The sequence below is a fragment of the Eleutherodactylus coqui genome, chromosome 6 (genome assembly GCF_035609145.1).
Source record: "Eleutherodactylus coqui strain aEleCoq1 chromosome 6, aEleCoq1.hap1, whole genome shotgun sequence".
NCBI lineage: Eukaryota > Metazoa > Chordata > Amphibia > Anura > Eleutherodactylidae > Eleutherodactylus > Eleutherodactylus coqui.
Window position 1 is genome coordinate 37,813,936 of NC_089842.1, and position 13,612 is coordinate 37,827,547.

Genomic DNA, 13,612 nt, shown 5'->3' on the forward strand with positions numbered 1-13,612 from the left:
GCGGGAGGGGCCGACTTTTATACTCGGGTGACATCTGATCTCCCCAGCCACTCACAGCAGGGGGGTGGTATAGGGCTTGAACATCACAGGGGGAAGTTGTAATGCCTTCCCTGTCTTTCAATTGGCCAGAAAAGCGCGCTAACGTCTCAGAGAGGAAACTGAAAGTAACCCGAACATCGCGTGGTGCTCGTTAAGAGTAACGAGCATCCCGAACACCCTAATATTCGCCCGAGCATCAAGCTCGGACGAGTACGTTCACTCATCTCTAGTTGCCACCTTCCATATCCCTCAAACCGTGAGAGAAATAGTGACCAAGGGGTAGAGACAGTATGAGCATGCTACTTGATGAATAGAGCATGCTCCGCTCCTCCCTGGTCACCTATAGTCTCTCTTACATTCAGAATTAAAGAGCTGGAGGTGAAGGAGTTAATTTCTGAGCTCAATCGTCACAGCAGACCACAGGAGTGCTACTTGATTTTTAGAACACACTGGGGGGACTGGGAAGCAAGGAAGTGTGTTCTAAAAATCAAGTAGCACTCCTGTGGTCTGCTGTGACGAGCCAGCACCGCTGCAGCACGAAATGCCTTCTGAACGCCAGGGGGATAACTACTCCAGTGAGATAGGGGTGGGGAGCACAGAACAGGCTAGATAGGTCCTTGGGGTGGGGTCCCAATTATAAAAGGGACAGATAGGGCAATCTGCCATAAAGACCAGGATCGTCGAACGGTGTGTTGTCTTCCTGGCGCTCAAGTTCGACTCCTCGCGGATCGGATTGACAGATTACTGGGAGGGGCTGGGAGGATCCAATGGTCATGGTGCACATTGGCACCAATGACCAAATTAGAGGTCAATGGGAGACCCTCAAAAACGATTTCAGGGACCTAGGATCCAAGCTTAGGGCGAGGACCTCCAGGGTAGTTTTCTCGGAAATACTACCTGCACCACAAGCCACATTAGAAAGGCAGCAGGATCTTAAGGAAATAAACAAGTGGCTCCCGGAGGGAGGGCCACTCTGGACTTAGTACTAACTAACAAACCGAACCGAATTATGGGGGTACAGATTGAGGGGCACTTGGGGAACAGTGACCACAATATAATTAATTTCCAGCTGTCATTCAATAAGAAACCTTACCAGGGAGCAACAAATAAACTAAACTTTAGTAAAGCAAAATTTGATTAGTTTAGAACTACTATCGGTAACATTAATTGGGACAACACCCTCAAAAATATCAGTACAGAGGACAAATGAGGGAAGTTTAAAAACATCCTAATCACCTCATGTGAGAAATGTAAGGTTATGCACATGGGCAGCAGAAACGGATGTCACCAAAATACACTAAATGGGGTACAGCTAGGGAAAAGTGAGATGGAAAAAGACCTGGGGGTACTAGTGGACTGTAGATTTAACTGGAGTAACCAATGCCAGTCAGCTGCTGCAAAAGCTAATAAAGTCTTGGGGTGCATTAAAAGAGGTAAAGGGGCGAAGGACGAGAACATTATCCTCCCACTATATAAGGCACTTGTCAGGCCTCACATGGAATACTGTGTATAGTTCTGGTCACCGGTGCTCAGGAAAGATGTTACAGTGTTGGAGGGGGTTCAAAGGAGGGCAACTAAACTAATACATGGAATGACGGGACTGGAATACCCAGAGAGGCTACCAAAATTGGGATTATTCACCCTGGAAAAAAACGGCTAAGGGGCGATCAAATAACTATGTATAAATATATTAGGGGGCAATACAAGGATCTCTCCCATGATCGGTTTATACCCAGGACTGCGACGGTAACAAGAGCGCATTGTCTACCTCTAGAAGAAAGCAGGTTTCATCACCAACACAGAAAAGGGTTCTTTACTGTAAGAGCAGTGCGACTGTGGAACTCTCTGCCTGAGGAAGTGGTGATGGCAAAATCCATTAAGGAGTTTAAGAGGGGACTAGACGTCTTTCTCGAGCATAAGGATATTACAGGATATAGGTGACCAGCAGGATTGTTGTTACGGGCCTTATAGGTAGTTAGGAACTATCATAGGTTGATCCAGGGATTATTCTGATTGCTATATGGAGTCGGGAAGGAATTTTTTCCCCAAATGGGCTATTTGGCTTCTTGCTCTTGGGGTTTTTGCCTTCCTCTGGATCAACTAGGGGTTGAAACAGGCTGAACTAGATGGACCTTGTCATCATTCAGCCTAACATACTATGTTACTGTTACATAGTCTCACTGCTCTTACAGTAAAGAACCCCATTCTGTGTCGTTTTAGAAACCTTCTTTCCTCTAGACGTAGAGGGTGCCTCCTAGTTACAGCCCTGGGTATAAATAGATGATGGATGAGATCTCTGTATTGTTACCTGATATATTTATATGTAGTTGTTACATCATCCCTCAGCCGTCTTTAACCCCAATTTTGATGACCTCTTTGGGTATTGTAGTCCACCCATTCCATTTATTACTTTAGTTGCCCACCTTTCTACATGCTCAAGCTCTGATATGTCCTTCTTGAGTACCGATGCCCAAAACTATCCACAATATTCCATGTGTGGTCTGACCAGAGACTTGTAAAGAGGAAGAACAATGTTCTCATCATGTGCCCCTATAGACCTTTCCTGATGCACCTCATGATCCTATTCGCCTTGGCAGCAGCTGCCTGACACTGGTACATTGCTGGAACCTGTATTTTTCCTTGATCTAACTGTTATGTACTTGTATACGTCTTTCTTTTTCCTGACCCAGCAGCACTCCCGGCCGGGGTTGGCATTTGCTGCATGGTAACATAGTCTCAGTATAGCTTTATAAAAGCTAAGAGACTTTAAAGCTACAAACAATTTACGTTGGCCACCGCTATGACCCTCTTCTCGGAGGTCCATGGACTACAAAATTATTCATGAGAGGACATTAAGTGCAGCGTGCCATTGGCTTTTACAGCAGCCCTCCCCTGCCTGCACTTCGCATGCATATTCTGCTTTATTTAACATCCTGCAGATGATTATTCATTGGGATTATTATTCAATACATGGATTAAATATTTAGAGCTTTTACGGCCCCAATTGTTGTTAAGTTTTATTGTTAGACACATTTTTCCATTGATTTTTTATTACAGAAGAACATTTAAATAAAATATTTAGCGATTAGGATTGTACTCAGGAATACGGCGTGGGGAGAGGAAGAAGACCCGCCGCCGCAGGAAGCTAAATGTGCTCTGCGCTAGCATGGTTTATAGTGAGACGCGGATTACTGCTCACGAGACGCCAGGATGGAGCGAAGGGAAATAAAACACATATTCATCACATTACATGCTTTGGGTTCAGGCTCCATGGTGTTTTTTAAAAAACTTTATAGATTCACTGTGGAAAATTTCCACTCCATCCGCAGGAGATTTTAGAACATGGCTCGTAATGTAAATGCTACAGAATTTTTATAGCCAGTTCCGCTGCAGAAATTCCGCAGCATTTACGGCCCGTGTCAATGCAGCCTAGGGGCTTATTCACACAAGAGTATATCGGCCACGTTTTCACGGCCGACCCATATATGGGATCATCTGAGGCATTGGTTTCCAATGCATTCGTTCACACGAGTGAATATACGGCGCGTAAAAGATGGAACATACGCGACCGAAATACGCGCCGGCGAATATGCGGTGGGTAAAAAGATAGTTCTGGTTCTATCTTTTGACCTATATACGGCGGCGGCTTCTATAGACCCCCATGGGAGCTGAATAAAGAAAAAAGGTAGGGGGAGGCAGTTTAGCAGCGTCCAATGCTGTGAGAAGCTTACAGGATTTATGCAAGCAAGGGTTTTCTGGGGTGTGATGTATTTTTTTTCGCTATAAAACGTTGCACCCAGTCATGTGAATGGATAAGAAAACGCTAATTAAGCACAGGACTTGATCGCGGAAAATCGTCCATTCATGTGAATTTTGTACGCAAAAATGCATATACTCGTGTGAAATAGCCTCACTTAGAGACCATAAAACTGTCACATCTTTATCAGTGGACTGTTTAAATATTTATTTCTCTGCTCATCCTGTTGTGGTATTCTTTTAAGTGCAAATTAATCACATCCATGTCTGTGCCTTTGTCATATATATGCATTCCTCTTCGGATCTATTTTCTTATGCCCGAGGAAGAACCCTGAGAGGTCCGAAAGCTCGCATTAACATCATGTATTTTTGTTAGCCATTAAAAGGTATCATATCTACAAGATTACTTGATTTCTCTTGCTGGGAACAATCACATTTTGCTCTACTGGCTAACGCCGTACCAAACTTTCTTCAATACAGCCTTAGGCCTCCTTCCCACGAACGGATTTCCGCCGCGTAATTCGCGGCGAAAATCCGCTGCGCTGCCCGCAGCTATTAGGTTCTATTGAACCTAATAGCACAATGCTCACGATGCGTAATTCCACCGCGGAATTACGCACCGCGATTTCTCCCGTCCTCACCCGCAGCATGCTCTATTTTCTGCGGGTGAGGACAGGCTGTACGCACTGACGGCTTCCATTGCAGTCAATGGAAGCCGTCCGTTCACACTATCTCCCGCTGTGAAAAAACGCTTTCCCGCCCACCGCCGCGCGTCATATGACGCCATATGACGCGGCCGGCCGCGTCACGTGACACGGCCGGCCGTGCACGTGACACGGCCGGTGACGCGGCGGTGACGGGCGGTGACGCGGCGGCGGTGGGCGGGGAAGCGATTTCACGCTATCTCCCGCAGGTAAGTATAGGGGCTCTGGGGGGCGCCGTGACGGGCTTCACTGCGTAATATTACGCGGCGGACCCCGTCACGCTTGTGGGAAGGAGGCCTAAGGGCGAGCACCCACTGGCGTTTGCGTTTTCCGCGGGAAAAAAACGCAGCGTTTTCGCCGCGTTTCCCGCGATTTTTCCGCGCGTTTTTCGCGGCGTTTTCGCGGCTTTTCCATTAATTTCCATGGAGAAAAATAAGGACACATATGCAACTGACAGTTCCTATGTTAAAAACGCAACGCAAAAAAAATGCCAGTGGACAGGAACACGTTATCTCTATGCCTGTGCAGGAAAAACGCAAAACGCAAAACGCAGGTAAAAAAACGCCAGTGGGTGCTCGCCCTAAAAGGGAGGCTTCACACAAAGAATTTTTTTGAAAAATGCACTTGTAGTTTTTTAGGCCATTTTTTAAGCTAAAGTCAGAATGGATTAGAAGGAATGAGAACTATAAAGGAAGTACTTGGCTTCTCCTTCCTGCTGGATCCACTTCTGGCACAAGATACCGCAACAGAAACTTTAAGTACTTTTTCCAAAAATGCTGCGTGTGAAACAATCCCAACGGTTAAGGCCTCATGTCCACAGGGAAAATCAGGCCCGCTACGGATTCTCCATGGAGAATCTGCAGCGGGTCCCTCCTACCCGCGGACATGAGGGCTGAAAATAACAATTACTCACCTCTCGCACGCTCCGGATCTTCCCTTCTTCGCGGCTTGATCTTCTCTCCGTCGCGGCCGGATCTTCTTTCTTCGGCCCGGCGGATGTACACGGCACGCTGTGCGCATGCGCCGTCTCGAAGAAAGAAGATCCGGCCGCGACGGAGAGAAGATCAAGCTGTGAAGAAGGGAAGATCCGGAGCATCTGGAGCAGGTGAGTATATTCTGATTTTAGGTCTCCCGTGGATCCGGACGGCTTCCATAGGCTTCAATAGAAGCCTGCGGGAGCCGTCCCCGCGGGAGACCCGCACCTAAATGGAGCATGTCCATTTTTTTTCATGCTCCAGATTTTTTTAAATTCACTTTTATTGACCATCCGCGGGTATTTATCTACCCGCGGGTGGTCAATGCATCCCTATGGGGTGCGGATCCGCGTGCCGGTGATCCACTGCGGCTTTTAATTGTTCTTTTCCCTGGACATGAGGCCTAAGATCCACAGCGAAAACCAAGTCCTCACCACTTAAGTGCAATTGTGACCACTACAGATTTGCTGTGGGTTTTCCACTGTGGAAAGTCTGCAACGTGTATTTAATACATCTCTAATACTTCTGTATAACTTCTGTTTGCTTTTAGCAACCCCCAACTCACAATGGACCCATCATTTCATACCTCCAGGGCAATAAAACCCAGCTGGGCATGGAAATGCACTGTAATCACTGGTGTTTCCGGCACAAGAATACCCAGCGGGGCACGGTAAGCAGTCCTGTTGATGAGTGAGGTTGTTATAGGTCCCCACAGGGCAGGCATAAGGATGGGAACTTCCAGCCGGGCAGTAATGACCTCGCGGGCAGCTGCCTCCTTCTCCCGAAAATACTGGTTGGGACACAACAAAAACAGAAACATTAACTTCATTATCCAACTAGGTACTATTGGATTTGCAAAGGAAAATAAGGAAGCTCTCCTCATACTACTATAGGGGGAAAGAGTTGCCGAAAAAGAGCCGCAAAACTGTGAACAGATTCATAAAGCAGCATAAGATAAAACAAATTATTCAACACCTCAATGCCCCAAGAGGTACTTATACGTCCTAGGTATGCAGGGTTAACATGGCACAGGCTCGGAAGCTGAACCTGCTCCATACATGGCTGATGGTGGCTGTCTTTGACAGGTGACAACTGGCCGCAATAGCCATGAATGGAGTTTATGCTGATCATGGCTGTCAACCCTTTAATCCTTTCCCATCCACTGTCTGACGTCTTCCTACATTGTAAATGAAGCTTGTACAGCTCCAATGTCAGAAGACGTCCGACAGGGTATTCTTACCGTCTATTGCCAGCCACTCCACTGTCGGAGCCTCTCTGGCGCACATACGCTGGCTTTAGCCAGCTGATGGCACCGTTGTATAACAGCAAACTGAAAAATGAAAAAGTTATGGCCGTCAAAAGATGGTGGCAGAAAAAAAAACTATATGAATTTGGTTGAAATTGTACTGACCCACAAAATAAAGCTATGGTCATTTTTGCTACATTGTGTACCCCCCACCCCACCACCCAAAGGTGTCGGAATTGAGTTAATTTCTTTCTATTTCATTCCACTTAGAAAAGTTATAATTTTTTGAAAATGGGGAGTAGAAATCAAAAACAAAAATTCCCACATCTTTAAGGGGTTCGTCTCTGTGGGGCCTGATTATTATAATGTTCATCATCTCACACTCTCCAGTGGGAGCCGATGAGGAGACTCCAAGGGAGCAGTAGTATCCGGCAAGGCAGAGTCCACTTGGTGAATCTTGTCCGACAGCGCTGCAGTAATAGCCGGGAGGACAGGGTGTACAGTGGGACTTCATACTTAGATTGGGCCTGTCCAGAAGATAATTAGATTGTGAGCTCATGTGGGAGGAATCTGGTATATGCATCAGTACTAAACTTCTTTGCAACAACTGTAATTATACAAGTCCATATTTTTACCACTATTTTGGCTTGTCTCCATCGAGAAGGATCATTTATAATAAGGAAGCTAACAGGACGTATGACAAGGACAATAAGAGCAAATCCAAACATGATTCTCACCTGTCAGAGAAACTACCGGATGGACATGGAATTGGGGCACCTGTTCCCGCAGGACAAAAGTGACCAACAGGACAAGGACCGCCAAAGCTTTCATTCAAGGTTCCAGTTGGGTTTGGTACAAGGGATCCTATTAATCAAGACAAGGTAAAGAGTATGAAGTTTAAGGAAAAATACTGGCTCAAATCCAGAAATGGTCTACTACAGAGAGAATATTATAACTGCACAATCAGATGTTACTCTTTCTCTACCTGCAGGGGGCACATAACAGGAGATTTGCAGACTTTCTACCAACAAGAGTGATCGTTTATATCAGAGGCATAGCTAAAGACTTGTGGGCCTGGATGCAAAAGTTCAGCATGGAGGTCCTCCCACAACTTTCCTCTGCTTCCGTGGGTCCCTTATAGAAATCCGTTGATGCAACATTATCAGGTGGGGCATTTCTAGATTAGGCAGAGGCTTAATGTAGGGGGCCGCAAAGCAAAATTTGTAACATGGCCCCCCAAGATGGGTCTGCAGACATTCACCTAGCAACAGAAGTCTGTATTAATACCGCCACAACACCAGAAGATGATTCCTGTTTCTCTTGGGTACCTCATCATATATAGTATATGCACTAAATGCACTGCAGAGTTTTTATGGACACCAGCCTCCCAGTAAAAATACTGGCCAAGCTGGTAATTTATGGCCTTGGTGGCAACCCTATTCTCTATAAAGTGGACTTTGAGTGTTGTACTGTGTGACCCTATGGCGACTAGCATGGTCTAGCACTAGGAAGGCTACTGTGATATTACAGGTATCTCTAAAGAACTGGTATGTGCAATTTTATGAGGCCTGTCTTAAGTGTACGACTAAGGTCGGTTTCATATGGCCGAGAAACTCGAGCAAGATTTGTGAGTCTTGCAAATGCGATCCCCATTCTTTTGAATGGAGTCATATACATAAGTCTGTGTAGCTAGGTGGTTTAGAAGCTTTGGATGAGGTATTCAGATGTGGAACTTGCGTTTGAAAATAAAAACGTGTCAGTCGGTGTTTTCTGTCTCTTATTTGAGATAATCACAGATGCCAGTGGCCACAGACTCCTACCGGACTGGAGCTGCAGGCTGGGTGAGTGGAAAACCTTTAGGGAAGTTGCCCGGCCAGCGGCCAATAGGTGGGTTTCTATTACTACTGGGACTACTATGGGTATCACTATTACTACTGGGGTCACTGTAGGGGCCACTGTTACTATTGGGGTCACTATGGGAGTTACTATTACTACTGTGGCCAATATAAGCGACACTATTACTACCGGAGCCCCTATGGGGATCACTAATACTATTGTGGCCACTATGAGGGCCACTATTGCTATTGCGACCACTATGGGGTTCCCTATTACTACTACGGTCACTATGGGGGTCACTATTACTACTACGGTCACTTTGGGGGTCACTATTACTTCTACGGTCACTATGGGGGTCACTATTACTTCTACGGCCACTATGGGGGTCACTATTACTACTGCGGTCACTATGGGGGTCACTATTACTACTTAAGCCACCATGAGCATCACTATTAGGGTTCATTCACATGAGTGTAAGCACATTTCGTTGGTGCAAACCAAAAATCACTTACGACCCATGTTTTTTTGGGCACTCCTGCTTGTTTTTATGTGCACAGATACACGCAATCACTTGAGTCTATTTTTTCACTCGATGTGTGAAGAACCCATTTAAATCAATAGGTTCTATTCACTGCGTATCACGAACAAAAGATAAACTGCCCAAATGCGCTCATTTGAAAGAGCCATAACTATACAATTATAATCGGCCCTTTGAAGGCAGCCATAAGGCTGATGTGGCCCTCTGTGAAAATGAGTTTGACACCGCTGGTATACAATGTAACAGATCCTGGAATATAGCTTGGATATCTTGTATCTTCTCTGTGATGCAAGTCTGGCTTTTTCTCTTTGTATTCCTAGCAAATGATAGTTGTGCGGTCTTCGGTCTCCTGGTGCCAGTATTTAGAAGAATATCAATAGAACAGTTTGGCTCTGGAGCATTTCTGACACTGCAGATAATACAGGGCTAGCATGGTGCAATGCAGCAATAACTGCTAGCGGTGTCCACACATTAGCTAACTTTCAGAGGAGAGTATTGTAACACATCTGCAATACTGATCAGTGATATCGACGTCCTACCGATGACATCATCAGTATTTCATCATCGTTTGATCTGTCTTTGATTCTGTATTGTCATTGGTTTCCTTTTCGACTGGAAAAATACTGATCCGTATTTGCCCTATAGGAGATGATAGCAATATGGAGGCAAAAACGGAAAAAAAATAGGTCACCGTGCGTTTTTGGAACACAGCAGTGAAAAATACGGCCAAGTGAATAGACGCATAGATTTACCGTATTATATGCTCCTCTGAAAGTGGCCTGAGGGTATGTTCCAATGGCGAATAGCACCTCTAAAAGCTCCAAAAAGTGACATGTCACTTCTTGATGCAGAAACATTATCTTCCATGTCGGAATTCTGCACAAGGAATTTACTCATTGGCATAGCAAATTCCACTTGCAGACGCATGCCAAAATCTACGACAGTAAGCCGCGGTTTTTGAGGCGGTATTCCGCAATGTAAACATACCCTAATTCTTCCAGAAATTCTGCATCAAAATCCACTTTAAGGCATGCGGCTATTGGTGCCGATTTCTGCAGAATGGCAAATTCCATCGTGTGCTGCAAAAATATTCCACTCGGTCTGAAAAGACCCCAAGGCCGGTCTCACATGGGTGTAAGCGCATTTATGCCATATATATGCAAAATGGAAGTTCCGTAACTGCGCACCCATGTGTGTGTTTTACTGTACTTCTTGCACACGCAAATCGTGCACATTTACACGCAAAAAAAAAAAAACACGCAATTATGCTCTCATTCATTAAAATTGGCAATAGAGCATGCTGGGTATTTTTTTTGCATAAACGAAATGCACACACAAAATACATTTATGTGAACAAACCCACTGAAATCATATCAGTATATGGCCCAAAGATTTGGCTTTGTGAATTGGATTTTAGTCACATCACACATTCCTTGCAATATCTGCACATTATTATTAATCTGACAGCAGTTGCCTGCCACCTCCCTCAGGGCCCTTTTACGCAGGATGATCTGTCGGGTGCAGAAACCGGCAGATTGTCGCAGCGATAATCGTTCTTCTGCTACACAGAAAAGAGCATCGCTAGTGAATGGAGAAGGAGCGGGCAGGGGATCGTTCTGGCCAGGCTGTCTCCATTCACAGTAAACAGGCAGTTGTCCTTAAGCGAACGACTGCCTGTTCACACGGGCCGATCCGTCGATCAGTTTTTTTGCATGCAGAAACTGAACGATAAAAAAGAAGTGGACAAATTCTTGCTCGTCGGTCAGACGGGGTGTGCCTTTACACTCAAAGATAATCGTTCAGATTCTTGCTGGATCCATAAAAAGGTCCTTAGTTTTCCGGTCTTTTTTGCTGTTGAATTGCTTACAATAAGTTTACTGGTATAAGAACAATATCAAATGTCATTTTACCTCCTGTGCAGAAAAATCCGGGGTCACAAGAACCACTGACAGTCCCGGAGCCCCAGCTACTGCAGAACATCCCTGAGAGACAAAGTTTAGAAATTAGATACCCTCATTCTACAGATGTGAAGTTTGAATCTTCTAGGCTTTAATAAAAGATATATATCAGGGTCCCCCACCTCCTCAAACATGTACAGTGAACACACATAGCAGGGTTGCAGGCCAGCGGAGGCCCAGCATGACCGGTTTAGTCTAGGGCCAGTAGGCCAGATAATAGGGTGAGGATAAGGCTAATGGTGGAGGGGACAGGAGTATTTTAAAAGCAGGTAGAGCAGAGGGGCTTAGGGTCATGTAACTTACCAAGTTGGTAATTAGTTGGGGGCTCCAGAGAGGCAATTCAGTTCCCACTGGACCCGCTATAGCCTACCCTTTAATTTAGTTGGGGATAAAATTGGGCTGCCCAGCCAGCAGGTACTCAGTGATAATCTAGTCATGTTCTAGGGTGTTACGTGTGGATTTTTCTGTTAAAGGGGTTGTATCAAGATTGCAAGTCATTCCCTATACACAACTTTTGTGGAACTAGACACATAGAGGAACAGCTCGTAACATTTGGCGGACAAGGGAAGCATTACCTGGTGGACAAGGCAGGCAGCCATCTGCATTGGTCAGACCTGCTACTGAACTGAAGGTTCCAGGAGGACAAGGAATTGGACCAGTATTTGTACCCTCCGGACAGAAATATCCCAAAGGACAGAGTAGAATATCCCCACTGAGACATGAGTGGCCAACGGGACAGATGGAACAAACGGATTGACCTGGACCAGGAAAAAAAAGAAACAAATGAAGCTGAAGCACCATATAAAGAGATGCAAACAAAAAGGCCAATGCTCTAAGTGAACTGGATATTTCATTAAGAGCCCATTCACATGGCTGTTTTTTCCATACAAAAACACATGGACCCATTAAATCCTATTAGGCTGCTCACATGTGCGATTTTTTGCATGGACCAATGGTCCATGTGAAAAAAATGGCAGATGTCCTATTCTGGTCCTAAGCTCAGCTCTCCCATTCCTTCTCCTCTTTCAGAGGCTGTGTAGCATTACCACACCCACTCAATACTACACAGCTATCCCTCCACCTATTTCATCCTTTCTTTGAGTAGCTATTGGTCCCGTTTCCCCTCGATGTTCATAAGAGCAGAAAATTCACCTGAAGTGAATTATAGCCCTCTGTAACAGTAGCTTTCTCTGCTCTGCTCTGCTCTCCTCTACCCTCCCCTGGCAATGTCATACGACTCTCTGTAATAGCTCAATGGAAAGGCAGTGAATGCACATTCACAACAGGTTGTTGAGAGGATGCAGTCATCTGCCCTCCTTAGTCAGTAAGTATATGGCCATTTTCTGTGATTGTTTTCACATTCACAACAGGACAGCAGGCTAGGGAAGTCACTGCGTAACAATCCATGAGTTTACTCTGACAGAATTTGCTCAAAATTCATTCCTCCAGTCTGCAGTGCCTTGGAACACAATACAAACATAGAAATCAAAACGATGAGAAATTTAATGAAAACCAATTACAAAAAGTCTTCCTTTCCATAAAACATTGATTAAAAGAAAAAAAAGAACAGAATGCAAAGGTGTACCTAGTCTTTAAAGTCACAGGCTTTGTCAGTGTTTCACATCACAAGGTGGTTTTTGTGCTTTATACATAGCACTTGGTTTGCTGTACCTGTTGTATTGCTATAAGTGCCTTCCGGACAAGGAATGGGCTGAGAGGAACCTTCTTGACAGAAATACTTTGAAGGACAGATGTCACCAGCTATCCCTCCCTCGGGTCTAGGGCTTGAAGAACCAGGAAGGCAAAAAAACCCTAAGCTCCAAGAAATAACAATTATTCTCATATTGGTCTTGAGGTGTTGGATAACACTAAATGAACCCAGGTCTTACCAGGGTGACAAAGTCCAGCTGGTTCAGCCAGTCCAGGTACATCACAGTAGGTCCCTGGTGGGCACTGCAAACACCAGGAACTGTCTACAGCTTCTTTCCGGCCATTCCATGTGCCTAGAGGACAAGGGAATCTAACACCTTTGGAACAAAAGTGACCAACTGGGCAAAGGTCTCCAAATGGCATTTCCACCTGAAAAGGAAAAAACTCTTAAAACTTATGCTCCCCTTGGTTTCCATCTACATAAAAAATAGGATGACTTTGAAAATGCATTGTGTATATTACTTATCTTGTACTGATCCTGAGTTATATTCTGTGTTTATACTCCAGTGCTGCACTCGCTATTCTGCTAGTGTAATCTCTATGTAAATACATTAGTTATCCTATACTGATCCTGAGTTACATTCTGTATTATACTCCAGAGCTGCACTCACTATTCTGCTGCTGGAGTCACTGTGCACATACATTACTCCTGTACTAATCCTTAGTTACATCCTGTATTATACTCCAGAGCTGCACTCACTATTCTGCTGGTGGAGTAACTGTGTACATACATTACTTATCCTGTACTGATCCTGAGTTTCATCCTGTTTTATACTCCAGAGCTGCACTCACTATTCCGTTGGTGGAGTCACTATGTACATATATTACTTATCCTGTACTGATCCTGAGTT

At 45.0% G+C, this 13,612-nt stretch overlaps 1 long non-coding RNA gene across 1 annotated transcript; it reads right to left on the reverse strand.

Annotated features, from left to right (window-relative positions):
• Positions 1-11,044: 11,044 nt before the first annotated feature.
• On the reverse strand, positions 11,045-12,804 carry LOC136632043 (uncharacterized). Its single transcript, XR_010793129.1, has 3 exons — positions 12,723-12,804; positions 11,627-11,809; positions 11,045-11,075 (listed from the first exon to the last, which is right to left on the reverse strand). It is a non-coding gene; the product is annotated as an uncharacterized lncRNA (long non-coding RNA).
• Positions 12,805-13,612: the final 808 nt, after the last annotated feature.